The sequence below is a fragment of the Oryctolagus cuniculus genome, chromosome 1, assembly GCF_964237555.1.
Source record: "Oryctolagus cuniculus chromosome 1, mOryCun1.1, whole genome shotgun sequence".
Classification (NCBI taxonomy): Eukaryota; Metazoa; Chordata; class Mammalia; order Lagomorpha; family Leporidae; genus Oryctolagus; species Oryctolagus cuniculus.
In genome coordinates, this window is record NC_091432.1 from 100,783,113 (window position 1) to 100,797,769 (window position 14,657).

The following is a 14,657-nucleotide window of genomic DNA, read 5'->3' on the forward strand; positions in this document are numbered from 1 at the left end:
CATTTCTTTGGTTAAATTTATCTCAAGGTATTTTACTTTTTTTTTTTTTTTTTTTTTTTTTTTTGGTAGCCACTGTGAGAAGGGTTGTTCTTAAAAGGTCTGTAACAGCCAGATCATTGCTGGTGTATAAAACGCTACTGATTTTTGTTTGTTGATTTTGTATCCTGCAACTTTTCTGAATTCTCTTATCAGTTCTAATTCTCTCTTTGTGAGTCTTTCTGTTTCCCTATATATAGAATCATGTCATCTGTGAGCAGGAATAATTTGACTTCCTCTTTTCTAATTTATGTGCCTTTTATTTATTTGTCTTGCCTAATGGCTCTGGCTAAAACTTTAAGAACTGTAGTGAATAAAAGTGGTGGGAGTGGACAGCCTTGTGAGGTTCTTTTAGTTGATATGCCTCCAGCTTTTCCCCTACCCAATATGGTGTTAGCTGTGAAGTTGTCATGTGTTGCTTTTATTGTATTGAGGTATGTTCCTTCCATACATAATTTGTTTAGGGTTTTTATCATGAAAGGACGTTGTATTTTTATCAAATTCTTTCTTTTCATCTGTTGAGAGCATCATGATTTTTACCCTTCATTCTGATGTGTGATGCATCATGTTTATTGTTTTATATATGTTAAACTCTTTCTGCATACCTGGAATAAATCCTATTTGGTCAGGGTGAATGGTCTTCTTGATGTGCTTTTAGATTTGGTTTGTTAATATTTTGATAAGGACTTTTAATCTATTTTTATCAGGGACATTGGCATATATTTTTCTTTTTTGTTGTATCCTTGTCTGGTTTTGGGATTAAAGTAATGCTGGCCTTATAAAATGAGTTTAGAATGACTGACTCCTATTCAATTGTTTGGAATAGTTTGAGAAGAGTTTATGTTAGTTCTTCCTTAAAAGTTTGGTGCAATTTGGATTTTCTTTGTTGGGAGACAATTACTGATAAACTCTCATTTACTGATTCAACCTCATTCTTGCTTATTGTTCTGTTCAACTTTTCTATATCTTCATGATTCAGTTTTGGTAAGTTATTTCAGATATCTATTTGTTTCTTCTAGGTTTTCCAATGTGTTGGCATATAGTTGTTTGGAATAATTCCTACTAATCCTATATTTTTGTGGTACCAATTGTAATATCTTCTTTCTCATTTCAGATTTTTATTGATTTGAGTGTTCTCTCTTTTTTTCTTAGTCTAGCTAATGGTTTATGAATTTTGTTTATCTTATCAAAGAATCAGCTTTGGAAGATCCAAGATGGCTGAATAGCGGACTAGCCAGACCAACTTAAGCTGCTCTGAGATATGAAAAGAACAAAGGATGTACTATGTTTCCAGGGGTCTGACTGAAGGAAATTTTCAACAAAGAAGTGAAAAACAAAACAACAACCAACCAGCCAAACAAACAAAAAAACAGAGATCCTGTGTGACAAGAGGAGAGAAGACAGAGACAGCATGGCAGTCAGTCAGATGGAGCCGCTAGTTGCCATCTGTGAGCCACCATCTTATACCTTAAGGGGAAGGAATTCCACAGTCACCCACTGACTTTCACTTTAGTCTGGAGAGCTGACAGGGTTCTGAACAACTGCTGGGCTTGGAACATGGAAGCTGCATTGCTTTTCTTTCTTCCCCTCTCTAACCCACACAGAGTGGCATGCGTGGCAGTGAAAAGCTGCACAGTGCTCCTCTATTCTGCTGCTACCAGCATCTTAGTCAGAGTCAGGGTAACATGTGGGGCAAAGAATGGACCTCTGCATCCTGCAACTGTGGGAGGTTTGGGGCATTAGCCCCAGAGCTATGCTCACACGCTCTGCATGAGCTGCGGGATTTGCCTAAGCTACCGGGGGCTAACACCAGAAGCATCCCATAAAAAAATCTACTCCTACCTTGGAAGATCTGGATAATGACCCCATTATACCCTGCAAACCCAGGACTGTAACAATTCATTCTAAATTTCTCAGTGTCACTGGAATCTATCCAGTGGACATAAGGGAGAACCTACCTGCATTCCACCTCTCTGGATTCATACTCTCCACGATAAAATCTCCGGTACACCTTGTAGTCATCCTGTGGGACTAGCACAGGTTTCGCTTCATATCCTGTAGTCCTAGGATTAGGGCTGTTGTTATTATAAGCCACAGCACCAGTTGGACTGTTTTTGAAGGACCTAAGGAAGGTTCCAGCTGTATCACACAGGCCTAGAGCAACAGAAATTGGTGCCACAGGCCTAGCATTACTCAGGCTTCCCAGTAGGACAAGGGGACAACCACTCTTGTCTCTCTCAGCACCAGGAACCAGGCCCTAACTATCACATTCACCAGGATGACTGATACCAAACTTTCTTGGGGCCAAAGATACACACCCAAGAAAATCCTTATTCATCTCAAAGCCACACTTCCATTCCTATGAACTTCAGCAGGATGGTCCACTGTGTCACAGACACAGCTGACATTGATTAAGACAAAAGAAATCACTCAGAGACTACACTTCTGAGCTCACCTAGAACAAAAGGCAAAGCAGAAAACCAACTGATAACCTGCATTCCAGCTAAACCATACATTCTTTCCAATAAAACCTACTTCATAAAGAAGACAGGACGAGTGCAACAGATGGGCAGATGTCAGCATAGACACAGAGAAACAAGGTAGCATGACGCCTCCAAAAGAACTCCAATAATCCTCCAGAATTAGATCCTAAATGGAAGGAAATCTATGAAATGACAGATATAGAATTCAAAATAATGATTGTAAGGAAATTCAATGCAAGAGAATACAGATAGATTAAAGAAATTAGGAAATTCATGACAGACATGAATGAAACTATTACTAGGAGATAGAACTCATTAAGTAGAACCAAATAGAAATTTTGGAGATTAAGTCGTCAGTCAGTGAAATAAAAAAATGTGATTGAGAGCTTTTACAGTGGAATAGACCAAGTGGAAGAAAGAATTTCAGACCTTGAGGACAAGAATTTTGAAATAACCCAGACATGGGAGCTGGTGCTGTGGCGCAGTGGGTTAAAGCCCTGGCCTGCAATACTGGCATTCCATATGGGCACTGGTTTGAGTCCTGGCTGCTCCACTTCTGATCCAGCTCTCAGCTATGGCATGGGAAAGCAGTTGAGGATGGCCCACATTCCTGGGCCCCTGAATCCATGTGGGAGACCTCAAGAAGCTCCTAGCTTTGGATTAGCTCATCTCTGGCCTTGTGGTCATATGGGGAGTGAATTAGTGGGTGAAAGACCTCTCTCTTTCTCTCTGGCTCTACCTCTCTCTGTAGCTCTGTCTTTCAAATAAATAAAATAAATCTTTAAAAAAAAGAAATAACCCAGTCAGATGAAAATAAAGATAAAAGAATTTAAAAGTGATAAAAGTCTATGTGAAATATGGGATATCACTAAATTATCAAATATTTGCATTATAGGTATTCCTGAAGGAGAAGAAAAGGAAGTAGGCATTGAGAACCTAATAAATGAAATAATAGTTGAAAATTTCCCAGGTCTTGAAAGAGACATGGACATCCAGATACAAGAAGCTCTAAGAACCGCAAGCAGACTCAACCGAAAAGGACTTCTCCAAGGCATATTTTCCTCAAGTTGTCAAAAGTTAGAGACAAGGAAAAAATCCTAAAGACAGTAAAAGAAAAGTATCAAATTATATATAAAGGGAAACAAATTAGATTAACATCAGACTTCTCAGCAGAAAACCTACAAGCCAGAAGAGAATGGGATGATATATTCAAGGTCTTTTTTTTTTTTTTTTTAAGATTTATTTTATTTGAAAGACAGAGTTACAGAGAGAGGTAGAGACACAGAGAGAGGTCTTTCATCTGCTGGTTCACTCCCAGATGGCTGCAAGGCTGGAGCTATGCCAATCCAAATCCAGGAGCTTCTTCCCAGTTTCCCATGCAGGTACAGGGGCCCAAGGACTTGCGCCATCTTCCACTGCTATCCCAGGCCATAACAGAGAGTTGGATCAGAAGAGGAGCAGCAGGACTAGAACCGGTGCCCAATGGAATGCCAGCGCTTTAGGCCAGGGCGTTAACCTGCTGCACCACAGCACTGGCCCCTCAAGGTCTTAAAAAGGAAAAACTAACAGGGCCAGCACTGTGGTGTAGTGGATAAAGTCTCCGCCTACAGTGCCAGCATCCCATATGGGTGCCAGTTCAAGTCCCAGCTGCTCCACTTCTGATCCAGCTCTCTGCTGTGGCCTGGGAAAGCAGTAGAAGATGGCCCAAGTCCTTGGGCCCCTGCACCTGCATAGGAGACCTCTAAGAAGCTCCTGGCTCCTGACTTCGGACGGGCGCAGCTCTGGCCATTTTAGCCAATTGGGGAGTGAACCAGCAGATGGAAGACCTCTCTTTCTCTGCCTCTCCTTCTCTGTGTAACTCTGACCTTTAAATAAATTAAGTAAATCTTTACAAAAAAGATAAAAGGAAAACTTCCAACCAAGCATATTATACCCAGTGAAGCTGTCCTTTAAAAGTGAAGGAGAAATAAAATGTTTTCTAAGTAAGCAAAAACTGAGAGAATTCATCACCACCACCAGATCAGCCTTACAAGAAATTCTACAGGGTGTCCTACATTAGAAGTAAACATGAAACACATGTCACCACCAAATTCACTCTCAGTGCAAGTAGAATCATGATCCAATCAACCAAATGACAGGTCTTAATTCTTATCTATCAATAGTAACCTTGAATGTAAATGGATTAAATTGACCAACCAAAAGACTTAGGATGGTTGAATTGATAAAATACAAACAAACAAACAAACAAAAAACCACTTGACACTGCCTACAAGAAACTCACTTCACAAACAAAAATACACATAAAGTGAAAGTGAAGGATTGGAAAAAAAGATATACCAGACAAATGGAAATCAAAATCAAGGGCATAGCTATCCTGGTATCAGATAAAACAGACTTTAAATAAAAAACTGTACAAAGAAATAAATAAGGACATTATATATTGATAAAAGATTCAATTCAACAAGAAGATATAACAATCATAAATATATATGCACCTAACACAAGACCATCCAGATATATAAAACAAATACCATTACACCTAAAGTGAAGATAGACTCCAATACAATAATAGTGGATGACTTCAACACCCCACTGTCATCAATGGACAGATCATCCAGATGGAAAATCAATATATATCAGAGTAGTAGCATACTATCAAATAATGGACCTAACAGACATTTACAGGACATTTCACCCAAAGGCTCCTGAACACACATTCTTTTCATCAGCACATGGAACATTTTTTAGGAAAGACCACATATTAGGCCACAAAGTTTCAGCAAGTTTTTTTAAACTTTTATTTAATAAATATAAATTTCCAAAGTACAGCTTTTGGATTACAGTGAGTTTTTCCTCCCCATAACTTCCCTCCCACCCACAACCCTCTCATCTCCTGCTCCCTCTCCCATTCCATTCACATCATGATTCATTTTCAATTCTCTTTATATACAGAAGATCAATTTAGTGTATATTAAGCAAAGATTTCAACAGTTTGCACCCACACAGAAACACAAAGTGTAAAGTACTGTTTGAGTACTAGTTATAGCATTAATTCACATTGGACAACACATTAAGGACAGAGATCCTACATGAGGAGTAAGTGCACAGTGACTCCTGTTGTTGACTTAACAATTTGACACTCTTGTTTATGGTGTCTGTAATCACCCGAGGCTCTTGTCATGAGTTGCCAGGGCTATGGAAGCCTTTTGAGTTCACCAACTCTGATCTTATTTAGACAAGGTCATAATCAAAGTGGAGGTTCACTCCTCCATTCAGAGAAAGGTACTTCCTTTTTTGATGGCCCATTCTTTCCACTGGGATCATACTCGCAGAGATCTTTCATTTAGTTTTTTTTTTTCTTTTTGCCAGAGTGTCTTGGCTTTCCATGCCTAAACTACTCTCATGGGCTCTTCAGCTGGATCTGAATGCTTTAAGGGCTGATTCTGAGGCCAGAGTGCTATTTAGGACATCTGCCATTCTATGAGTCTGCTGTGTATCCTGCTTCTCATGTTGGATTGTTCTCTCCCTTTTTGATTCTATCAGTTAGTATTTGCAGACACTAGTCTTGTTTATGTGATCTCTTTGACTCTTAGTCCTATCATTATGATCCATTGTGAACAAGTTTAAAAAGTTTGGAATTATACCACATGTCTTCTCAGATCATAAAATAATCAAACTAGAAATCAACAACAAGAGGAGCAATAGAACATTCATAAATACTTGGAAATTAAACAACAAGCTGCTGAATGATGAATGAGTCATTGAAGAAATTAAAAAGGAAATCAAAAACTTTCTTGAAATAAATGAAAATGAAAACATAACATATCAAAACCTGTGGGATACAGCAAAAGCAGTATTAAGAGAGAAGATGATATCATTAAGTGCTCACATTAAAAAAAGAGAAATGTCTCAAATAAAAGATCTAATGATGCATCTTGAATACTTAGAAAAACAAGAACAAATCAAACCCTAAATCAGCAGGAGGCAAGAAATAATAAGGATCAGAGCAGAAATAAATGAAATTGAAACTAAAAATACAAAAGATAAACAAAACAAAAAGTTGGTTTTTTGAGAAGATAAACAAAATAAATAAACCCCAACCAGACTAACAAAGAAAAACAGAGAAAATACTCAAATCAATAAAATTAGAGATGAAAAAGGAGACATTACAACTGACACCAGTGAAATACAAAGGATCAAAGGGACTGCTATGAAGCACTATATGAAATGGATAACTTCCTGGATATATGTAACCTACGAAGATTAATTCAACAAGATAAAAACAACCTAAACATATCCATAATAAGCAATGACATTGAAGCAGTAATCAAAAGTGTTCCATCAAGGAAAAGTCTGGAACCTGATGGCTTTACCACTGACTTCTACAAAACAATCAAAGAGGAAATAATTCCAATATTATTCAAACTATTATAAAATATTGAACAGGATAGAACTCTGCAAAACTATTTTTATGAGACCAGCATTACTTTGATACCAAAACTAAAGGCATGATATGAAAACTACAGATTTACATCCTTAATGAGCATAGATACAGAAATTCTCAACAAGATACTAGCAAATTGAACCCAAAACCAGATCAAAAATCATATATCGTGAGCAAGTGGGATTTATCCAAGAAATTCAAGGGTGGTTCAACATTTGCAAATCAATAAACATCATAAATTGCATCAATATAATGAAGAGCAACAACCATATAGTCATCTCAGTAGATGCAGAGAAAGCATTTGACAAGTTTCAACTCCCCTTCATGATAAAAACCCTCCACAAATTAGGAAAGGAAGGAACATCTCCATTTCTTTATCTCATTTATGTCTTGCACTGATTTCCTAATTTCATTTAACTGTTTACTTGCATTCTCTTGTATCTCTTTGAGTAACCTTAAAAAAATTCTTTTGAACTCTTTTGAGGCATCATCTTGCCTTGTTTTTTCATATTTTCTATGTTCCTACACCAATTTCTGTACATTTGGGGATCAGTTGTTTATATTACCTTTAGAGGATGGCTTTGCTGATTAAAAGCTTTTTCCTGAAGATGTGCCTTTGTTTATTGGTTTGGTAGACTACTTTGGCTTTAGTTCTACTTGGATCTCATAGTGCAGTCTCCCTATAAATTTATTTGCTATAGTTGATGATAGTAGTAGTAGAGATCTGGAGTGCTCCTGTAGCTTCGTGCTGTTGATTAGGTCCCTGTCATACAGGTCCCCAGCTGTTTCCTGAAGCAGGGAGCAGAATCAGGAGTTTCTTAGTTGTTGAGAGTACATGCTTCTGCTGTGGGTGGGCCCAGCACGTAGACTCTGAACCAATATCCAAGTCTGGAGCTGGCATTGCAAGGTCATCACTGGCTGTAGGAGCTGGATGTTCTTACAGACTCCCAGCTTCTTCCTGGCTCCAGAGCCCCATGAGTCACTTTAATGCTTGATGGAGGAGGTGGGCCCCACAGATGTTTGAGAGTGGCTGGACCTGTGAGAGTGACTTTGCCTCTAGGAAAGCAGAAAAGGCAGTCCTAGGCCATTCTCCATAGACTTCTTGCTGAGCTGGGTGGGGTACTGGAACACCATGTAGCTGCAAGCAAGCAGCAATGTAGTAGCCTTGGGTCAAACATAGAAACTCGGCAGCTTCTGCGGGGGTCGCTGGAGTTCCTTCCCTGGGCCTGGACAAAGCACAGAAACTCTGGGTCAGAGACTCCAACAAATGAATGATGTACTGGACTGGGTCTGCCATAAAAGCCCAGGCCAAAGCCCCGAGTGAAGCTCCGTGTGCTGCCTTAGGTAAGGTATGGAGAGCCTGGTTCGAAGCTCTGAGTGAGTACACTGCGTGCTATGCTAGATGTAGCATGGCAAGCCCAAGTGAAAGCCCCCAGCCATTGTTTTGGATGGGGTCAGAAAGTCCAGGCAACTGTTTGTGAAAGGAGCAAGAGTCTAGAGCGATGCCTGAGGAAAAGCACAGAATCTTTGGCTACTGTCAGTGGGAGGGGCTGGATCTGAACAGTGCAGAGCTTAGCCTGCGGGCCCTTCTCTGTGCTGCTGTTGGGAGCAGGCTGGTTCACTGTTTAGAGTGAATGCATGGTCCTGGGAAAGTTCACTCTCCCAAATGTGCACACTGTCCAGAACATGTGCACATTCCCTGTTCTGTGCTCACACTTAAATACAAGAACTGACCCTAGTGCAGAGGGAGCTCTGAGCCTCCATAGGCAGACTGAGGAGGGGCACAGGGATGCTGTCTGAGTCCAGGTGTGCACACATTCTAGCAGCAACCACTGATACTTCAAGTGGTCAGGGCATGGAGGCAGAGGGGAAGAGGAAAATCCTCAAATCTCAGAGTGCAGTGTCTTACTTGGAGGATCTTAGGGTCTGGATGTCCCAGCTGCCCTGTTCCCGCTGCCCTCTGTGGTGCAGAGCAAAGTGCGGGTTAAAGTGCTGTGGTCACTGTTGCTCTTTTGGGTTTTCTTGGATCTTTGAGACTCAACCTTCCTTGCTAGAATGTGGGGGTCCTTCGAAAGAAGATATGCAAGGGCTGCTGTCTCCCACTACAGTATGGCTTCTGACATTGACTCCTTTCTCAAGGTGGTGTCGCACTTCTGCAGCCTGCTCTCTGAGGGCTGGTGGAGGGGACACCATGTTCCTCCTCTGAAGCAGTGGGGCCCTGAGTTTCCTGGGAGCTCTCCTTGCTGAGCTGCTCATCAGTGGTGACCGAATTCTGGGCCCTGCTGAGGCTCTCCTGCTCACCCTGTCCCCTGCAACATGGGACTAGCATTCAATCACCACCAATGGCTTTGTTCTTCTTTCTATACTGCTGTTCCTGGTCTCTGTTTCCAACTATGCTCCCACCGTTCCCTTAGTCCTTTGGGTACACTTCCTTGGGCCCTCATCTTGAGATGTAGCTGATTTGAATCTTCTCTGTTAGGGGAGGAGGTGAATGCTGACTTCTCTCTTTGGCCATCCCATCAGAATCTTTTTCAAAGATCTTTAAGTCCCTTCATATGTGGCATTCCTCTATATCAGAATCCATGGACAGATTCATTCCTGATACACCTTTCTAAAAATTAATTCAAATCCTATTACTTTTATTGTCATCCAACTTGAATGATCTTTTATTGATTTTTATTTTTCTTGAAAACAGAGATATTAATATCACAAAGTTAAGGATTAAAAATATGGAACACTTCATGAATTTGTATGTCATCCTTGCTTGGGGCCATGCTGATCTTCTCTGTATCATTCCAATTGTAGTATATGTGCCAGAGAAGCTAGTACCCTGTTACTTCTTTTTTTTTTAAAGACTTTTATTTATTTTTTTGAGAGGTAGAGTTACATACAGTGAGGGGAAAGACAGAGAGGTCTTTCATCCACCAGTTCACTCCCCAAATGGCTGCAATGGCAGGAGCTGCGCTGATCCAAAGCCAGAAACCAGGAGCTTCTTCCTGGTCTCCCACATGGGTGTAGGGGCCCAATCGCCTGGGCCATCTTCTAATGCTTTCCCAGGCTGTAGCAGGGAGCTGGATCAGAAGAGGAGCAACTAGGACTAGAACCAGTGCCCATATGGGATGCTGACGCCTCAGACAGAGGCTTAACTTACTGAGCCACAGTGTTGGCCCCATTGCTGCATCTTAAACCTGACCACAGAACTGTCCAGGACCTGGATCTGTCTCAGCCCTAGACATTCCCAGTTCCACGTTTATTTTCCAACATGGCTAAGAGCTTGCATTTACTAGCAGTACTGATTTTGTACTTCAGTGCATTTGCACAGGACACTGGAGACAGTGCTTCTGAACCAATCCATTTGTGTGTGGCTTAGAGTGCCCTGGACTGTGTGACCTCACCGCACCCACAGCAGAAGTGGCCTGACATAAAAACTCTGCTCAATAGGGCTTCTCAATTTCGGATGAAGCCTGGCCAACAGATTCCTTCTTTTGGCAAATTTGAATGCAATGAACGGAAAATCAACAGACAGTAGGATGAAAAGAAGCCAAGATGTACAGGGAAAATGTGGTAGGCAGAAGCTCAGTAGTAGTAAACACCATGAAGACGAAAACCATAGGAAATGAGGTAAAAAGAGCAGTGTCTGGAGTTGGGGAAACAGGAGAGAGAGGAAGAGGGAGAGGGAGAGGGAGAGGGAGAGAGAGAGGGAGAGAGAGAGAGAGGCAGGCTTAACCATCCGTGTGATGGATCACTTTGGATCCACTTCGAGGAGAACCCATGAAAACTGAGTGCTAAGAATTGTGTTGATTTCTGAATGTTCTAAATGAGATCTGAGTATCTTGATGTAGAGATAGATTTCTGTTCCTTCTGTACTTTTGCATGAAATCCTTATTAGCAGAACTAATCTTTTAGTCTCATTCTGGAAACATTTTAACAGTTCTGAGGTCCCCTCTGCCTAGATTACTTTTTTCTCTTCCACTCATGGTTAACTATGAGTCTTACCTTAAAAGTCAGCTCAATGGGCTGGTATTTTGGCACAACATGTTTAAGCCACTGCCTGCAGTGGTGGCATCCCATATGGGTGTTGGTTAGACTCTTGGCTGTTCTGCTTCCAATCCAGCTCTTTGCTAATGTGCCTGGGAAAGCAGCAGAAGACGTTCCAAGTTCTCGGGCCCCTGCACCCACATGGGAGACCCAGGTGGAGTTACAGGCTTCTGGCTTCAGCCTGGCCCAATCCCAGTCACTGTGGCCTGCTAGGGAGTGAACCAGTAGATGGAAGATTCTCTTTCTCTCTCCTTTTTTCTCTCTCTCTCTTCCTCTCTCCTTCTCTCACTCTTTCCCCTCCCTCCATCCTTTCCTTCCTCTATCTCTGCCTTCAAATAAATTAATAAATATTAAAAAATATTCAGTTCAGGTGCTCTTTCTCCTTAAGCCTTCCCCAGTCCCTGTGGGCTGCTCTAACAATATACTCATACGATAGAGTAAGTAGCTTGTCAACAGTAGGGCTTTTTTCCCTCCCAGCCATGGAGGCTGGGAAGTCTAACATGAAGCCGTCAGCTGTTGAGTGAGCACTGTTTTTCCCACAGCCTTCTTGCTGTGTCTCACCTGGAGGGAGGGAAGGGCTCGGTCTCTAAAGTCTCTTTTGTGAGGACACCAAGCCCATGGATCACTAGAAGGGAAATGGATCCACTTTCAGGAGAACCAAGGAAAACTGTGTGCTAAGGATTGTGCTGCTTCCTGAATGTTCTAAATGAAATGTGGCTATCCTGATGTGCAGTTAGGTTTCTGTCTCTTATTTCCTTGTGCCCATTTGCATTAAATCCTTATTACCAGAAGGTAATTCATTAGTCTCTACCCTCACATTGCTGGGTAGTGTTCATTCAGCACATGAATTTGGAGGGAACGCAGACAATCGGACCATAACATCTCCTCTGTCTTTCTCTGGGCTTCTTGTGCTGTGCTCCCTAAGACTGTGAACATCTCCATCCCTGTCCTTGTCTCACTGTGTTTTGTCACCTATTTATCATTCCAATTGGATGTCTACCTCTGGGTGGCAGGGATTACATCTTACTTGTTTTGTAATGCAGCTGGTAAATGTCAGAACTTGACTTTGGACTCAGATCTTTTTACCACTAACCTCTTTACTGCTGCCTTATCCTGTTTCTCAGTACATTATTTCAGCAAGAGATTTTTCATAACACCTTAACTCTCCTATAAGTTTAGGCATCTGTATTTGATGAAATCTGTCTACACCTCAGAGTAAGACAGTTATTTATAACTCTCAGGTTTGCTTGCTAATTTATTAGCTAAAAAATAAAATAGTCATTTCTTGCTGAGGAGTAGTAAGACTAAGATGTTTATGGCTAAACAAATCTTTAAAATCTCTTCCTAGTTGCAAACCATGCCAAGATATAGCAAGCACACATGGCAAAAAGGCTCAGATATTTATTTATAGTGGGCTATGAATGAATGGGATAAATAAGATTCTGGAATCTTGGCTACAAAAAAGCAAAACATAGACAGGAGGAGGAAGGGGGGAATCCACCAGCAGGGAGGGACTGGGCTGTGGAATGAATGGTCCCTCCTGGGGAACCTGAGAGTGATACCTCCTGTAATTCTGCACTGTTGATGCCTTACTTGATTTACCCTAGTCATGGCCTTATCAATGGATTTGTTTCAGAACCTTAAAAAAAGCACTCTTAATGGGTATTTTTATGCCTTTGTGATTAGAGTATTTTTTAAAGGTTTATTTTAAAGGCAGAGTGACTGCGAGGAAGAGACAATGTGAGAGAAAGAGAGATTTATTTTCCTCCCACTGGTTCATTCCCCAAATGGCTGTAACAGCCAGGGCTGGTCCAGGCTGAAGCCAGGAGCCAGGAACTACATCTGGGTCTCCCATGTGAATGGCAGGGGTCCAAATACTTGGGTCATCATCTGCTGCTTTCCCATTAGCAGGGAGCTGGATTGAAAGTGGAGCAGCCAAGACTCAAACTGGCATTCCAGTGTAGGATGGCAGCATTACAAGCAGTGGCTGAACACATCGTGCCACAATGCTGACCCCATGATGGAGGTAGTTTAAGAAGCAGATAGTGACTATCTTGTTTCCTGCAATGTCCCCAACACCTAGTACAATGCCTGGCACATTGTCAGCATCAAATGATTAATTATGAGTGTTTTTTAAAATGAGTCACTTAGGGAGATCTGGGGAAACCAAGTAGATTCAGCAATGAACTGTCAATATTTTTCAGAACAGACAAGAAAAAATAATGTGCATTTTAGACTACATGACTTAGATTAGAAGAGAGACAGATCATTACATCTCCAAAACAAGGATGGGTTTAAAACTATGTTATTCTCTAATGAACTTTCGCAAGGAAAACACTAGCATTTAAATTAATTAGTTTAGGCTACTTTAGGGGACCAGGTGAGATGGACTTTGGAAGAATCTCCACATCTTTATTCTGTTATTATTTATCAATTCATTTTCCAGTAATCATTTATAAAACAAATACTTGATGTCATAAATGAAATGGCTTAATAATGCAGTAATTGAAGGCCTGGGTCTCGCTCTAAGAACTTTGAGAAGGTGATGGTATTATCGGACAGACTCTTGCTCTTGGGCAGGATTTAGCATCATACACGAAGAGCTCTTGGATCCTATGTGATCAGGGCTGGTGGTTGACTGCTTAAGTGAAAAAGATGATTAAAGTTAAAAGCATAAACATCATTCATCAGTTTTCCTAGAAAAGTTATTTTAACTTAAAATGTATAAATGTGCATTTATTTGCTGACCTTTTGACACTAAGCCAAAAATTATAGGTACATCATTCTGGAGTTTAGCAGTTTCTTCCTCTTTTCTGTTTCTTTCTTTCTTTCTAGATTTATTTATTGGTGTATTTGAAAGGCAGAGGTGAGAGAGAGGGAGAGAGAAGAGGAAGGTAGAGAGACAAAGAGAGAGAGAGAGAGAGAGAGATCCATTTTCTACCCACTGGTTCACTTTTCAAATGGTCACAACAGCCAGGTCTGGAACAGTGCAAGCCAGGATGCTGGAACTCTATCTGGGTCTCCTGTGTGGGTGGCAGGGGCCCAAGGAGCCATCTTCTGCTGCCTTCCCAGGGCATTAGCAGGTAGTTGGATCAGAGCCAGGGCAGCAGAACTCAAATTAGCACTCCAATATAGGATGGTGGTGTTAACGAGCTGTGGCTAAACGTGCTACACCACAATGCTGACCCCAGCATTACCTTTCTTACATAGTTGTGTCCACAGGGCATCACCGGCAACTTCTGGTTTCAGTATCTGTAAACAATGCCTTTAGAGGAAATTGAATACCCTTGGAGACAGCTTAAACAGGCCTGAACTGTGGGTTTATCCAATATCTATTACTATTATGGCAACTATTAGGTGACCTGCTCTTGAGTTTGAAGAAAGGGGCTGCGGAGGCCAGGGATTGTGTTTCACTGCTGCATAGGCTTTCTGACTGCATACAGGAGAAACCAATCCAGGAAGAGGCTGCCCGAGACTGACTCATTAATCCCGTTTGTTTGCCTTCCAATGTACCCTGTGAACATCAAGGTTCTTATTTCCTTTGATTGCCTCTCTGCACTTTGTCTGTTCCTCATCATTAAGAGTTATAACTAGGGGCTGGAGCAAGATAGTGGCTGAGTAAGATGCACTGGTGATTGTCTCCCCACCGAGACCCT

At 41.3% G+C, this 14,657-nt stretch overlaps 1 protein-coding gene, 1 non-coding gene and 1 pseudogene across 2 annotated transcripts in view; 1 reads left to right on the top strand and 2 right to left on the bottom strand.

The window, feature by feature from the left end:
* Positions 1-14,657, top strand: part of DDX10 (DEAD-box helicase 10) — a 407,034-nt gene that overhangs the window by 374,072 nt on the left and 18,305 nt on the right. The gene's annotated exons all lie outside the window — the stretch shown is intronic.
* The window catches only part of LOC108178198 (armadillo repeat-containing protein 1-like), a 138,100-nt pseudogene that overhangs the window by 9,279 nt on the left and 114,164 nt on the right, over positions 1-14,657 (bottom strand).
* Positions 9,687-9,792, bottom strand: LOC127484991 (U6 spliceosomal RNA). The gene has a single exon (XR_007912200.1). It is a non-coding gene; the product is annotated as a U6 spliceosomal RNA (small nuclear RNA).